Below are 12,971 nucleotides of genomic sequence, written 5' to 3' on the forward strand. Positions count from 1 at the left end.
CTGGGTCAGAAAGATCCCCTGGAGGAGGAAATGGCAACTCACTTCAGTATTCTTGTCTGGGAAACCCCAAGGACCGAGGCACGTGACAGGCTGAAGTCCATGCGGTCACAAACAGCTGGGCATGGCTTAGAGGCTGAATGACAACAACCGATATATATTTACAGCATATTTTCTTTATCCATTCATCTGTTGAAGGACACTTATTTTTTTTTCCCTGTCTTGGCTATTGTAGATAGTACTGCAATGAAAGTGGAGGTGCAGATATCTCTTTAAGAGAATGATTCCACATCCTTTGGATCTATTCCCGGAAGTGGGATTGCTAGATCGTGTGGTAGTTCAATTTATAATTTCTTGAGGAATTTCCATACTGTTTCAACAATGGCTGAACCAGTTTACATTCCCAATAGTGCACATTCTCACCAGCATTTGTTTTCTCTTCTTTATGACAGCCGTTCTAAAAGGTGTGAGATGATGTCACACTGTGGTTTTGACTTGCATTTTCTTGACGATTAGTGACGTTGAGCACCTTTAGATGTACTTGTTGGCCCGGTGAATGTCTTCTTTAGAAAACTGTCTATTCATGTTCGTTACACTTTTTTAATTGGGTGTTTGGGATTAAGATGTCTGAGTTCTTTTTAATATTTGGGGGATTAATATTTATAGGATATGTGGCTTGCAAATATTTCCTCCCATCCTGTATGTTGCCTTTTCATTCTGTTGATAATTTCCTTTGCTGGGCAGAAAGTTTTTAGTTTGATGTGGCCCCATTTGCTTGTTTCTGCTTTTGTTGCCTCTGCTTTGGGTGTCAAATATGAAAAGTCATTGCTAAGACCCATTTCAGAAGTTTACCCTCTATATTTTTTCTAGGAGTTTTGTGGTTTCACGTTTTATGTTCAAGTCTTTAATCCATGTTTAGTTGATTTTTGTGTATAATGTAATATAGGGGTCCAGTTTTTTTTTTTTCTTTTGCGTGTGGCTATCTGCATGTACCAGATGGGTGTTTTCCCACTATCATTTGTTGAAGAGCCTATCCTTTCCCCATGGCTCCCTTGTTGAAAATTAGTTGACTGTGTATCCATGAGCTCATTTCTGTGCTCTCTATTCTGTTACAGTGAGCTGTGTATCATTATGATGCCAATACCATACTGTTTTGACTTCTGTAACATTGCAATATAGTTTGAAATTAGGGACCATGATGACTCCAGCCTTGTTTTTCTTACTCAGGATTGCTTGAACTATTTGAGGCCTTTTGTGTTTTGATACAAATTTTAGGCCTGTTTTTCCTATTTCTATGAAAAATGCCATTGGTATTTTGAGTTCCATTGAATCTATACATTGCTTTGGATAGTATGAACATTTTAACAATATTAATTTTTCCAATCCATGAACACAAGTATCTTTCCACTTATTTGTGTCTTCTTCAATTTCTGCCATCTATGTTTTAGAGTTTTCAGAGCACTTTATTGCTTTTTAGAATTCATGGTATTTACATCTTTATCACATTATAAGTATCTCTAATTCATTTGGTAAAATGTGTTTTATACAAACACACACACACACGCTATGAGTTCAGAAATAAACCGTACATATGTAACATTTAATTTATGACAGTATTGCTCTGACAAATCAGTGAGAAAGGGATCAAAAGATTGTCTTACAAATAAATTGTGGTAGGACATGCAGGTGTCCGTAGAGGAAAAATGAAATGGCCTCACCTCGAGCCACAAAGATCAATTCCAGGTAGATTTAAAACCCAAGTGTAAAGGCACACTAAAAAGGATTTTATGGACTAAAATAGAATATCTCCATAAACTTAGAGGTAGTTTTCTATTTTTGTTTTATTTGTTTGTTTATTTTTGGTTGCGCCGGGTCTTCATTGCTGTGCAGGCTTTTCTCTAGTTGTAGCAAGCAGGGGCCACTCTCTAGTTTCAGCACACAGACCTATTGTGGTGGCTTCCCCTGTTGCAGAGCCCAGGCTCTAGCCTCACGAGCTTCAGTAGTTGTGGCCTGTGGGCTCAGTAGCTGTGGCTCCTGGCCTCTAGAGCACAGGCTCAATAGCTATGGCCCATGGGCTTAGTTGCTGAGAAATCTTCCCGGATCAGGGACCGAACCTGTTCCTACATTGGCAGGTGGATTCTTTACCAATGAGCTACCAGGGAAACCAGGGGTAGTTTTCTTAAACATGAATTAACAACAACAAAAAAAAGCTAAGTTTCCCTGGAAGCAAAAAAGTAGGTATCAGCACATAGAACATTTTTATGTTTTAAATATTTGAAATTAGTTATGTGCAATTCCTTTTAATTACTTCTTTTACTCTGCCTATTAATTATATAATTTTGGTCAACAGTATGAAACCTTAGAAGCTGTTTGTCGTTGTACAGAGTGAAATAACAAGCTCATTTCTAAATTTAAACAGTGTCAACAGCAAGTAATTGATCGTTTTCATTACAGAGACCTTGCTCTAGGAAAGAGTGTATAATGAATTTTAATTAATAAGCACATTCATCGTTTAAAAATACACAATCCACCTAGAAAGAGGATCATATAGCCCAGCCAGGCTTCCCTTCCCTGAGGATTCTGTGGCTTCCAGTTGACCACTTGCTTGCGGTGTTTTCTTTCTTTCTCTTCTTCCCCTGGAAAACAGCAGGAAGTCAGCCTTCCACTTTTTCCAGGAGGGCTTGCTGGTGAGGATAAAAGGCAGAAATGACGACAGGCATCCGTGTTGGGTGCCCAGGTCCCGATGAGGCACTGGGTGGGGGTTTCTGGGCTGGCACCATCTTTGGGGTGCAGTGAACCTTGTGTCATGGATGCCTGGAAAAGTCTCGGAGAGCCTCAGTTTCCCCAGGCCATGTTGAGAGAACGTCCACCCTGGTTTGTTTGTTTGTTTGTTAGTTTTCATGTAGCGAGGGAAGTGAATGTAATGATGTGGGATCAGAAGAAAGAGAGCGACTGCTGGACTGCGCTCTGTGATGCGGAGTCTCTGGCCTGCATAGAGCAGAAGTCCTTCCGGTTCCAGGAAAGATACCCTGGGACACACAAGCTGAGATACAGATAAGAAAGCATAAGATTCATACACAGATTGGACCTCAGCACAGCAAGTCCCCAGTGGATGGCTGGTGTTCACATCTGACCTTAGCATCACTGATTGTGATCAAACCATGATTTAATGTAGGAGCTATTCATAGTGAAGTTAGTTTTCCCTCCAGAAAGACTTCCATAGCAAAATGAAATCATGGTTTACACATTGCAAAGCTTGAAAATAATTCAGGATTTATATCCCACTTAGCCTATTTAGCTACTTGCTTTGCTAATATATACCAGTTATTTCAACTACTGTAAAATAATAACTATATTTGAGTAACTCAATAAATATGCATTTCTAAATCTGAATTTTACAGCATAGAATTTGATTACTTTTCATGTTTTAAAAAGGACAAAATGCAGGAGTATTTATCTGTATATTTTTCTCTAACATTTTCTGAAAGACTCTTGGAGAGTATCTCAAGAGGATTGCTTCTCTGGCAGGGGGAGAAAAGAATAGCCCTCAATAAGATAAGCAGAACACATCAGAGAATCGGTTTTCTTCTGAGTTGTGTTTAGGTGGACTATGGCACATAATAGAAATTCTGGAAACACCCAAGGGAAAGTTTGCGTCTCCTCAGATTTTTCCTATATCTGGATAGAGTTGGTGGCAGAGATGTGAATGAAATTTTGTTAGTTTGAGAAGGTCCTGTGTGTGTCAGTTGCTCAGCTATATCTGACTCTTTGCAACCCATAGACTATAGTCCACCTGCCTCCTCCATCCATGGGATTCTCCAGGCAAGAATACTGGAGTGGGCTGCCACACCCTTCTCCAGGGGATCTTCCCAACCCAGGGGGATTGAACCCGGAGCCTCCTGCATTGCAGACAGGTTCTTTGCCATCTGAGCCACCAGAGAAGCTCAGTAGAAGAACCAAATGGTACTGAGCCTTTGCACTGCCCAAAGGCTAAGGTGCCCACGCTGAAGCACACGCAGATACCTTTTATTGTGATGAGCTGAATTGCACCCCTCACCCCAGCACAGATTCATTCCTTGATGTCATAATCCTCTAGAATCTCCAAATGTGACTTTACTTGGTAATAGGGTCTTTAAAGAGGTGATTAAGTTAAAATGAGGCCATTAGGGTAGATCCTTACACAATGTGACTGGTGCCCTTTTAAGAAGAGGAGATTAGGTTCTGTAACAAAGATCATGTAAGGACTCAATGACAAGGTGGTCTTCTCAAGTCAAGGAGAGAGGCCTCAGAAGAAACCAGATTTGCTAACACTTTGATCTTGGACTTTTCGCCTCCAGAATTGTGAAAAAAAAATTAATTGTATAAGCCACCCCATCAGTGGTATTTTGTTATGGAAGTCCTAGCAAACTAATCATTTTCTTATACCCAGACTCTGAAATAACCATGGACCCCTGGGTTCTCCTGTGAGATTTTAGTTTATCTTCTACTTTTTTAATCTCTGTCAAAAAAATCAATTATATTTTTTAAAATACGTAACATATTTCCTTCTTTCAAGAACCAAAAAAATGTCCCGTACTATGTTATTAACGTATTTTTGTAAAGCTTTTTTACTGTAATATAGAAGGCATCTAGAAAAGCATACAAGATCAAACATGGCGTAACTCAATGATTTATCCCAAAGCAATTACTCATGTAACCATCACAGATGAAAATACAACATGGAGCAGTACCGGCAGCCTGAAAGTCCCCCTCTGAACCCTTAATGCTCTCTCCTTCCCTAAAGTGTTTGCTATTCTGACTTGTAATAGTGCAAGTTTGCTTTGCAAGTTTCTTTATATAAATGAAATCCTGCCTGGATTTTCTGCCTGGATCGCTTTTTCTCACTGTTAAATTGGTCAGATTCAGTCATGTCATGGTACATAGCTGTGGTTGATGTCATTGTCATAGCATCCCTTGCTATAAATAGGCCACCGTTTAAACTGATGATGGACTCTGAAGTTTGTTTCCGATTTTGAGCTGGTCAGATAATGCCATTCCAGTTCATATCTGCAGATGCACTGCACGTGTTTTGTTGTTGTTGTTGGATCTATTAACGTTTTATCTCAAAGCAGATTTGCTGAATCAAAGACTCTGTCAATCTTCAGCTTTAGTAGATGACGCAAAAGGCTTTGTTAAAAAGCAGTTTTATCAATGTACATGTCTGCATGAGTGACAGAATTTGTCATTCCGCATACTGACCATCACAGAGTAATGGCAATTTTTAGAAATATTTTTTAGGAGTTCTAGTAGTTGTGTTCAGTTCAGTTCAGTCGCTCAGTCATGTCCAACTCTTTGCGACCCCATGAACTGCAGCACACCAGGCCTCCCTGTCTATCACCAACTCACGGAGTCTAACCAAACTCTTGTCCATTGAGTCAGTGATGCCATCCAACCATCTCATCCTCTGTCGTCCCCTTCTCCTGCCTTCAATCTTTCCCAACATCAGGGTCTTTTCAAATGAGTCAGCTCTTCGCATCAGGTGGCTGAAATACTGGAGTTTCAGCTTCAGCATCAGTCCTTCCAATGAGCCCCCAGGACTGATCTCCTTTAGGATGGACTGGCTGGACCTCCTTGCAGTAGTCGTGTAATGACATCTAATCAAGGTTTCAGTGTTCATTTCTCTGATGCTCATGAGATTGAGCAATGTTTCCTAGGTTTATGGGTCTTGTGGATTTCCAAAAATGATAGTTATAGTCTCTTACTTTTCCAATGAAATGTTTGTCTTTCTTCTCAATAATCAGTAGGAATTGTTTATGCCTTTTTCAGTTACATGTATTGCAAATTTCTTTTCTCACTTTGTGGATTTCTTTTTCACTCTTTTCATATTATGTTTTAGTAGCATTTTGTAATTCTTAATTTTACTAGAGCCCTATTTTTTTTTCTTTTTTTACTGTAGTTAGCATCTGTCTTAATCTATTCAGGTTACTATAACAATACCATTGACCAGGTGGTTTATTACAGTTGTTCAGTCGCACAGTCATGCCCAACTCTTTGTGACCGCATGGACTGTAGCTCACCAGGCTTCCCTGGCCTTCACCATCTCCTGGAGTTTGCTCAAACTCATGTCCATTGAATCGGTGATGCCATCCAACCATCTCATCCTCTGTCATTCCCTTCTCTTCCTGCCCTCAATCTTTCCCAGCATCAGGATTTTTTCCAGTGAGTCAGTTCTTCCCATCAGGTGGCCAAAGTATTGGAGCTGCAGCTTCATCATCAGCCCTTCCAATGAATATTCGGGGTGGATTTCCTTTAGGATTGACTGGTTTGATCTCCTTGCTGTCCAAGAGATTCTCAAGAGTCTTTTCCAGTACCACAATTAGAAAGCATCAATTCTTTGACCCTCAGCCTTCTTTATGGTCCATCTCTACAGTAGAAATTAATGTTCCACAGTTCTGGAGAATTCAAAGTCCTAGCTCAAGTCACTGACAGATTCTGTGCATGGTGAGGATCCACTGCCTGATTCATAGACACCACCTTTTTGCTATAGCCTCACAGGGCAGGAGAAACAAGGGAGTTCCATGAGGGTGTCTTTCATAAGAGTATTAATCCTATTCATGAGAGCTCTGCCCTTGGAACCTAGTCACCCCCAGAGGCCCCACCTCCTGTGTCATATTGGAGATTAGTTCAATATATGTATTTTGGAGAACACAAACCTTCAGTCTATAGCAGTGTCTTTTTTAAAATTTGGAGGATAATTGCTGTACAATTTTGTGTTGGTTTTGGCTGTATAACTATGAATCAGCCACTGTTTGTTGTTCAGTCACTAAGTCATGTCTGACTCTTTGTGATCCAATGAATTACAGCACACCAGGCTCCTCTGTCCTCCACTGTCTCTGAGAGTTTGCTCAGATAATCAGGATCTTCTTCAGTGAGTCAGCTCTTTGCATCAGGTGGCCAAAGTATTGGAGCTTCAGCTTCAGCATCAGTCCTTCCAATGAATATTCAGGGTTAATTTCCTTTGGAATTGACTGGTTTGAACTTGCAGTCCAAGGGAATCAGCCATAAGTTTGTGTGTGTGTGTGTGTGTGTGTGTGTGTGTGTGTGTGTACACACTGCAGGAACTAGCAATATGTGTACATATTGCTTTAGCACTAGCACCCCCTGGGAAGCCCAATATATGCCTTAATGTCTAACTTGGGGTCCCAGATGGCTCATTAGGTAAAGAATCCCATGCAATGTGGGAGACACAGGAGATCTGGTTTGATCCCTGGGTCAGGAAGGTCCCCTTAAGAAGGGAATGGCTACCCACGCCAGTATTCTTGCCTCGAGAATTCTATGGACAGAGGAGCCTGGCGGGCTACAGTCCGTAGGATCACAAAGAGTCAGAACTGAGCAGTTTACACTTTCAGTGTCTAATTTTCCCTACCCCCAAATCATGAAGACATTCTCCTATGCTGTTTCCTAGGAGTGTACTTTATATTTTATTTTCAAATTTACCTTCATCTGGAATTGGTTTTTGTCACTAGTATAAAAGAGGGGCCAACCTTCATTTCTGTTCCTTCATCCCCTAGCACCATTTATTGACAAGTCTCTCCTTTTCCTCAAACATTTTACAGTCAACTGTATCATAAATCAAAGGTCTATAAATGTGTAGGTCTGCTTCTGAGCTCTCTTTTTATGCTATTCCATCATTCTATTTTTTTTCCTCTTTCTAGAACATTAGTACTTTTTACTTTAACTTTGTTCCAGTCTTGATATCCAGTGGAATTAGTCATCCCATTGCATCTTTTTTCATCAAGTGTGTCTACAGATTTACATACCAGTGAAGACATGTAATGGTTTAAAAACAAAATCTCTTTCTCCTTCTCTTTGGAGAAATGATTTGGGGTTAACTCTCTCACTCTAGGGGCTTCCCTGGTATCTCAGCAGATAAAGAATCCACCTGAAATGCAGGAGACATAGGTTCAGTCCCTGGGTTGGGAAGATCCCCTAGAGAAGGGCATGGCTACCCAGTCCAGTAACCTTGCCTGGAGAATCCCATGGACAGAGGAGCCCAGCAGGCTGCAGTCCATAGGGCTGCAAAGAGTCAGACATGACTGAGTATGCATGCATTGCGCTACTGTTCTAACTCTAGTCTCTCAGAAACTGGAGAGTTGGAACATCAGCCATGTTTCTAGACACATACCATATGCTAAAGAAATGACCCTAACTGGTAAGGTGCTTCTGAGTTTGAGAGGACTGTGCGTGAAATAAAGTTTGGGGGCTTCCCTGAGTCTGCAGCATTCTTGTAATTGTACACACCCTCGCTTGGACCCATGAGAACTATGCCTATGAGTCTGTGATAGGAGATATTTGTTCCTGTGTGTCCTGGGGCTTCTAAGCTGGAGTGGCACCAACACCCACTCAGTATTGCTTGTGTTATGCACTTGAATTGACTTGGAGACCCAAGAGTAGCTCCTAAACTCTAAGAAGACACAACCCCTTCTAATGTCCCCAACTAGTACTAATCCTATTTATAATTAGTCCTGATTTGAATCCTTCTGAATAAACTGATGCCAAGAAAGAGTCCTTGCCATTTTTCACAGAAATAGAAAAAACAACCCTAAAACTCATATGGAACCACAGACGACCCCCAAGAAGCCAAAGCAATCCTGGTAAAGAAGATGGTCAAAGAAAGAGAGAAATGAGGTGGTCAAAGAAATATGAGGTTCCTTGGTCATAGACCAATTGAAGAAAGTCTCCGATATCAGCTTTTATGGCATCCTTCTTAGCAGTAACTTGTACCATCTGAGTGTCACCTCATTCTATTCAAAATTACGTTTTTGCCTCAAGCCTGGTCCACTATTTAGGGTCAAGCTCTAGCCTTTCAGCTCTCTTCTTCCTTTACACTCAAAGCTGCTGACCACTTCATGCAAACACCATCTTGACAAGTCACCCCTTGGCTCACCTTTCCCGCAAGCCCAGCAAAACCACTGGGATCGTGGAGTGATTATAGTTTAGGCTCTCAGCTGGGATCCTTTTGGACACTAGCATACTTCCTGCAATGTACAAGGGAAAATAATAACCAGTGCTTATTGAGGGCTGAGAAAAGCAGTAGAATTACCTGGTAGATTGCATAATTCAGCATCTGGAACTGATGAATGTGTGTGTGCGTGCATGCAAAGTCACTTCAGTCATGTCTGACTCTCTGTGACACTATGGACTGTAGCCCACCAGGCTCCTCTGTCCTAGGAAAAGTCAAGGGAGCTTTATGCAACTACTGGCATCACCAGAGGCAAGATTTGAAGCAGGAAAAGGCAAGGAAACCCAATGCCTAGCAATGATACCCAATGCATAGCAATGATTAACTGCTAATGTGAGTCTGGCTTTTGGTACTGATGTTATTAAAGGTCCAACTCTATTCAATTTAAATACATATCTAAACTTGGATTGCCAGAAATTAGCCTGCTAAATATAAACATATTCCAGACGGACAAGGAAAAATAAAAAATTGTATTATAGTGATGATAATATGCAGCAATGTTTGAGCAGAATCAACTGAATATTATCTCCTATTCCAAGAATGTTAAAAACAAGATGCTGGGATCAGAAGAGAGGGGGCCTTGGTGCATCAGGCTCTCTCCCTGGGTTGCCCAGGGGCACTCTCTCTGCCAAAGATACTATATCCAAGTATTTGGATCTTTCTTTCTTATTTTTTGAAGCCCTAGAAATAAGCCTTTCCCTTCTTTCCTATAGATCATGGTTATTATAGCAGCCTTCATGTAGGTAATGACTTAGTGCAACACGGAGTTGGTGATGTTAATTAAGGGCCTCCCTGGTGGCTCAGGTAAAGAATCTGCCTGCAGTATGGGAGACCTGGATTCAATCCCTGGTCCAGGAAGATTCCCTGGAGAGCAGAATGGCTGTCCACACCAGTATTCTTGCCTGGAGAATACACAAATTCTGTGCAAGGAGGTAACTGCACCTAGGTCATTAAAGTCCATTGTGTCCACTTTTTGTAGAAAGTCTTCTGAATCAAGAATCTTTCAATTCTGTCTCCTTCTCAAACCACACTAATTTGCATCAGATATCTCCAGCTTGGTTCCTTGAAAAGTTTTTCTTTTCCTTCTAACAATGATTTCTATTCCCTGTACTGAACTTCTGTCTTCTGCTCATCTCAGCGTGTTGTCTCTCCTTTATCCTCAGAATACTGAAATGAAAGTATCCATGTCTTCATCTCTCTTCTGCTTCCCTCTAATAGGCCTCCTTTAGGTCCAGTTTACTTTCTAGACCAAGAATATTTGATATTGCCTGGAGAAGTCAGAGTGAGTGGTACCTCTTGTTTGCCCATTTGAAATGAGCGGATGTGGTCATTTAACAGACACACAAAATGTTAATATACAAAATGAAAAATACACACAGAAAAGGGAGTTCTCCATCCCACGTTGCTCGTTTACATTTTATCGTTGGGATCTGTAAACTGTACCATTGTCTACCTTTTCTGAGGGTCTTTGTATCCATGAATGGCATTATTAGTAATGTGTTCTATAATCCTCCCATAAAAGACATCAAATAAAGGGGAGGCTACTTCTATCAGGTAATATTAAAACATTTATTTTCATATGCACTCACTTTAACCAGCTTGAACAAATCAGTTATTCCCAATAGATTATTCTTGTTGGTAACTGCAATGAAAGATTCTACTTATTGTGCATTTCAGTCACTGACATGATAAATTTTATTTCAGAAGCTCAGTAATCGAATATTCATTATCCAATTATAATTAAAATGTGTGATTCCCTTAAGAATGCTTATAGCTATTTAAATGAATATGGACTTAATTAAAGGAATTAAATTAGGAGATTGAAATTATTCAAAAGGGGTAAAATTTGTTCTTAAAGAACTGTAGAATGGAATATGAAGAAAGAAAAACAATGGAAGGGAACAGAATTGGTAAAAAGAAACAGAAGCCGAATACAAATCCTTGATTGCCAAGCTGGAGGAATATTGCACTAATTTAATTATTTGATTATGTAAAAATAAATAAGGCATGAATAAACCTAAACCACATACTTCTTGATGATTGGACTTAGGATTCATTAATTCTTTTGCATTCCCATCAGACCAATGGCAGGAACCTCGTGGAGAGTCAATTAATATTTGTTAAATGAATAAGGGACAGATGCTGTCTGAAAGTTATAATAAGTACGTTCATGAGTCCTTCTTCAAGTCAGCTTGTAGAGACGGTGTTTAAAGAAATTTGTATTCAGATCTAATTAGAATGTGTGCACTTGAGTGAGAATGTTAGTTTACGTGCTCTGGGCATTAAGTTTGAAGCTGATGAAACTGTACAGGAGGTAACTCTTCTCAGAGCCAGAGTCGGAGACTGCTTAGTTCCCTTTCTGTCTGTAGCAGGACATCCTTTACTACCCAGGAGGGGAAGTGTGAGTCACAGCAAAACTAGCCTACTTTACACACGCACTGAGTGTGTGTGCCAATCATGCTAAATATTTAAAGGGAACTGATTATGAGCCCTTTGATGGACAGCATTATAAAGGCAAGTGATAATGATGGTTTTAATATTACTTTATATCTACGAAACTGTCGTTTTTTATGTGAAACACAATTTAACATTGGCAATTTCATATGGCCTAACTAATGGTGATTGTATGCTTACTTTGTGCTAGGCATAAGTGAGTGAGTGAATTCGCTCAGTCGTGTCCGACTCTTTGCGACCCCATGGACTGTAGCCCACCAGGCTCCTCCCTCCGTGGGATTCTCCAGGCAAGAGTACTGGAGTGGGTTGCCATTTCCTTCTCCAGGGGATCTTCCCGACCCAGGGATCGAACCCAGGTCTCCTGCATTCCAGGCAGACGCTTTAACCTCTGAGCCACCGGGGAAGCATAGTGCTAAGTAATTACAGTCAGTTAACTCATTTGACTTTCACCGAGAAAAATTTTTAACAGTTGAGACTTAGATAAGCTGCCCAGTGTGCAAGGAGGACCTAAAACTTGAGCACGATTTGGCACCGTCCCCCATTTTTTAAAAAGAATCCCTTCCTGTCCATGAAAAAGATGGATACTATAAATGATGTAATCAAAAATCTTGCCTTCTGATCATTTAATTATGTCAACAAAAATGTGACAGTGAAATATGAAGTCCATTGTGCAAAATGTCACAATGCAAATTGTCGGCTTCTAGAAAGGTGAAATTTACTTATAATACAGAGATGATTGCCACTTCAATATCAAAGTCAAGTCCCATGGACACAAAAATGAGTAAGCTATAATCTTTATTCAATGAAAGAAGATCGTAACTGGACAAGGAGGACAGAGAATTCTAAAACTTACTGTATCATTAGAATGACATTTTTGTTGACCACATGCTCCAGTCCAAAAGGGAGAAAATAGTAGCAATGTACTATGGAGACAAAGAGATGCATATTTGAAAGCAGGTAAGCCTCAGAAAATTCCTTTTCTATGTCAACTGTAACTACATTGTCAGTGTGGATAGATTGCTCTGGGTTGCCAGATGAAGAGCAAGAATTCATTTTGGAGACATCAGGGAAGTTTTCACAGAAGAGATGACCAACTGGTCAAGAATGAATGGAATTACCACAGCAGGAAGAAAAGAAGGATGTTTCAGAAAAGGGAACAACCTATGCAAACAGAGAGAAGTGTAAAAGTCAACAGCAACATTGAGTAATAAATGGTTCAGATGCAGGGAGTGGATGCTACGTTATATACTATATGTCTGGACCCCCCAGAATACATGGAATATACTGGAAGGGTAATTTAGGTTCATATCACAAAGGGACCAGGATTGGAAATTTCAACCTTGTCCCGGAAAGCAATAATGAACCATGATGCTTTTCCCTGTTGAACTATAATTTTTGTAGAGTGAAGTGTACAAATACGAAATATACAGCTCAATCGTTTCATGTCTTGATGTGCTCATGAAATCATTTCCCAGATCGAGATCTAGAACATGGTCAGCTTCTTAGCCCCCTCCTCGAC

At 40.3% G+C, this 12,971-nt stretch overlaps 1 protein-coding gene and 1 non-coding gene across 2 annotated transcripts in view; one reads left to right on the forward strand and one right to left on the reverse strand.

Moving 5' to 3' along the window:
- Positions 1-12,971, forward strand: part of CNTNAP2 (contactin associated protein 2) — a 1,656,810-nt gene that overhangs the window by 1,208,872 nt on the left and 434,967 nt on the right. The gene's annotated exons all lie outside the window — the stretch shown is intronic.
- On the reverse strand, positions 11,783-11,855 carry TRNAS-GGA (transfer RNA serine (anticodon GGA)). The gene has a single exon. It is a non-coding gene; the product is annotated as a tRNA-Ser (tRNA).

Source organism: Budorcas taxicolor, chromosome 4 (genome assembly GCF_023091745.1).
Source record: "Budorcas taxicolor isolate Tak-1 chromosome 4, Takin1.1, whole genome shotgun sequence".
NCBI classification, from domain to species: domain Eukaryota; kingdom Metazoa; phylum Chordata; class Mammalia; order Artiodactyla; family Bovidae; genus Budorcas; species Budorcas taxicolor.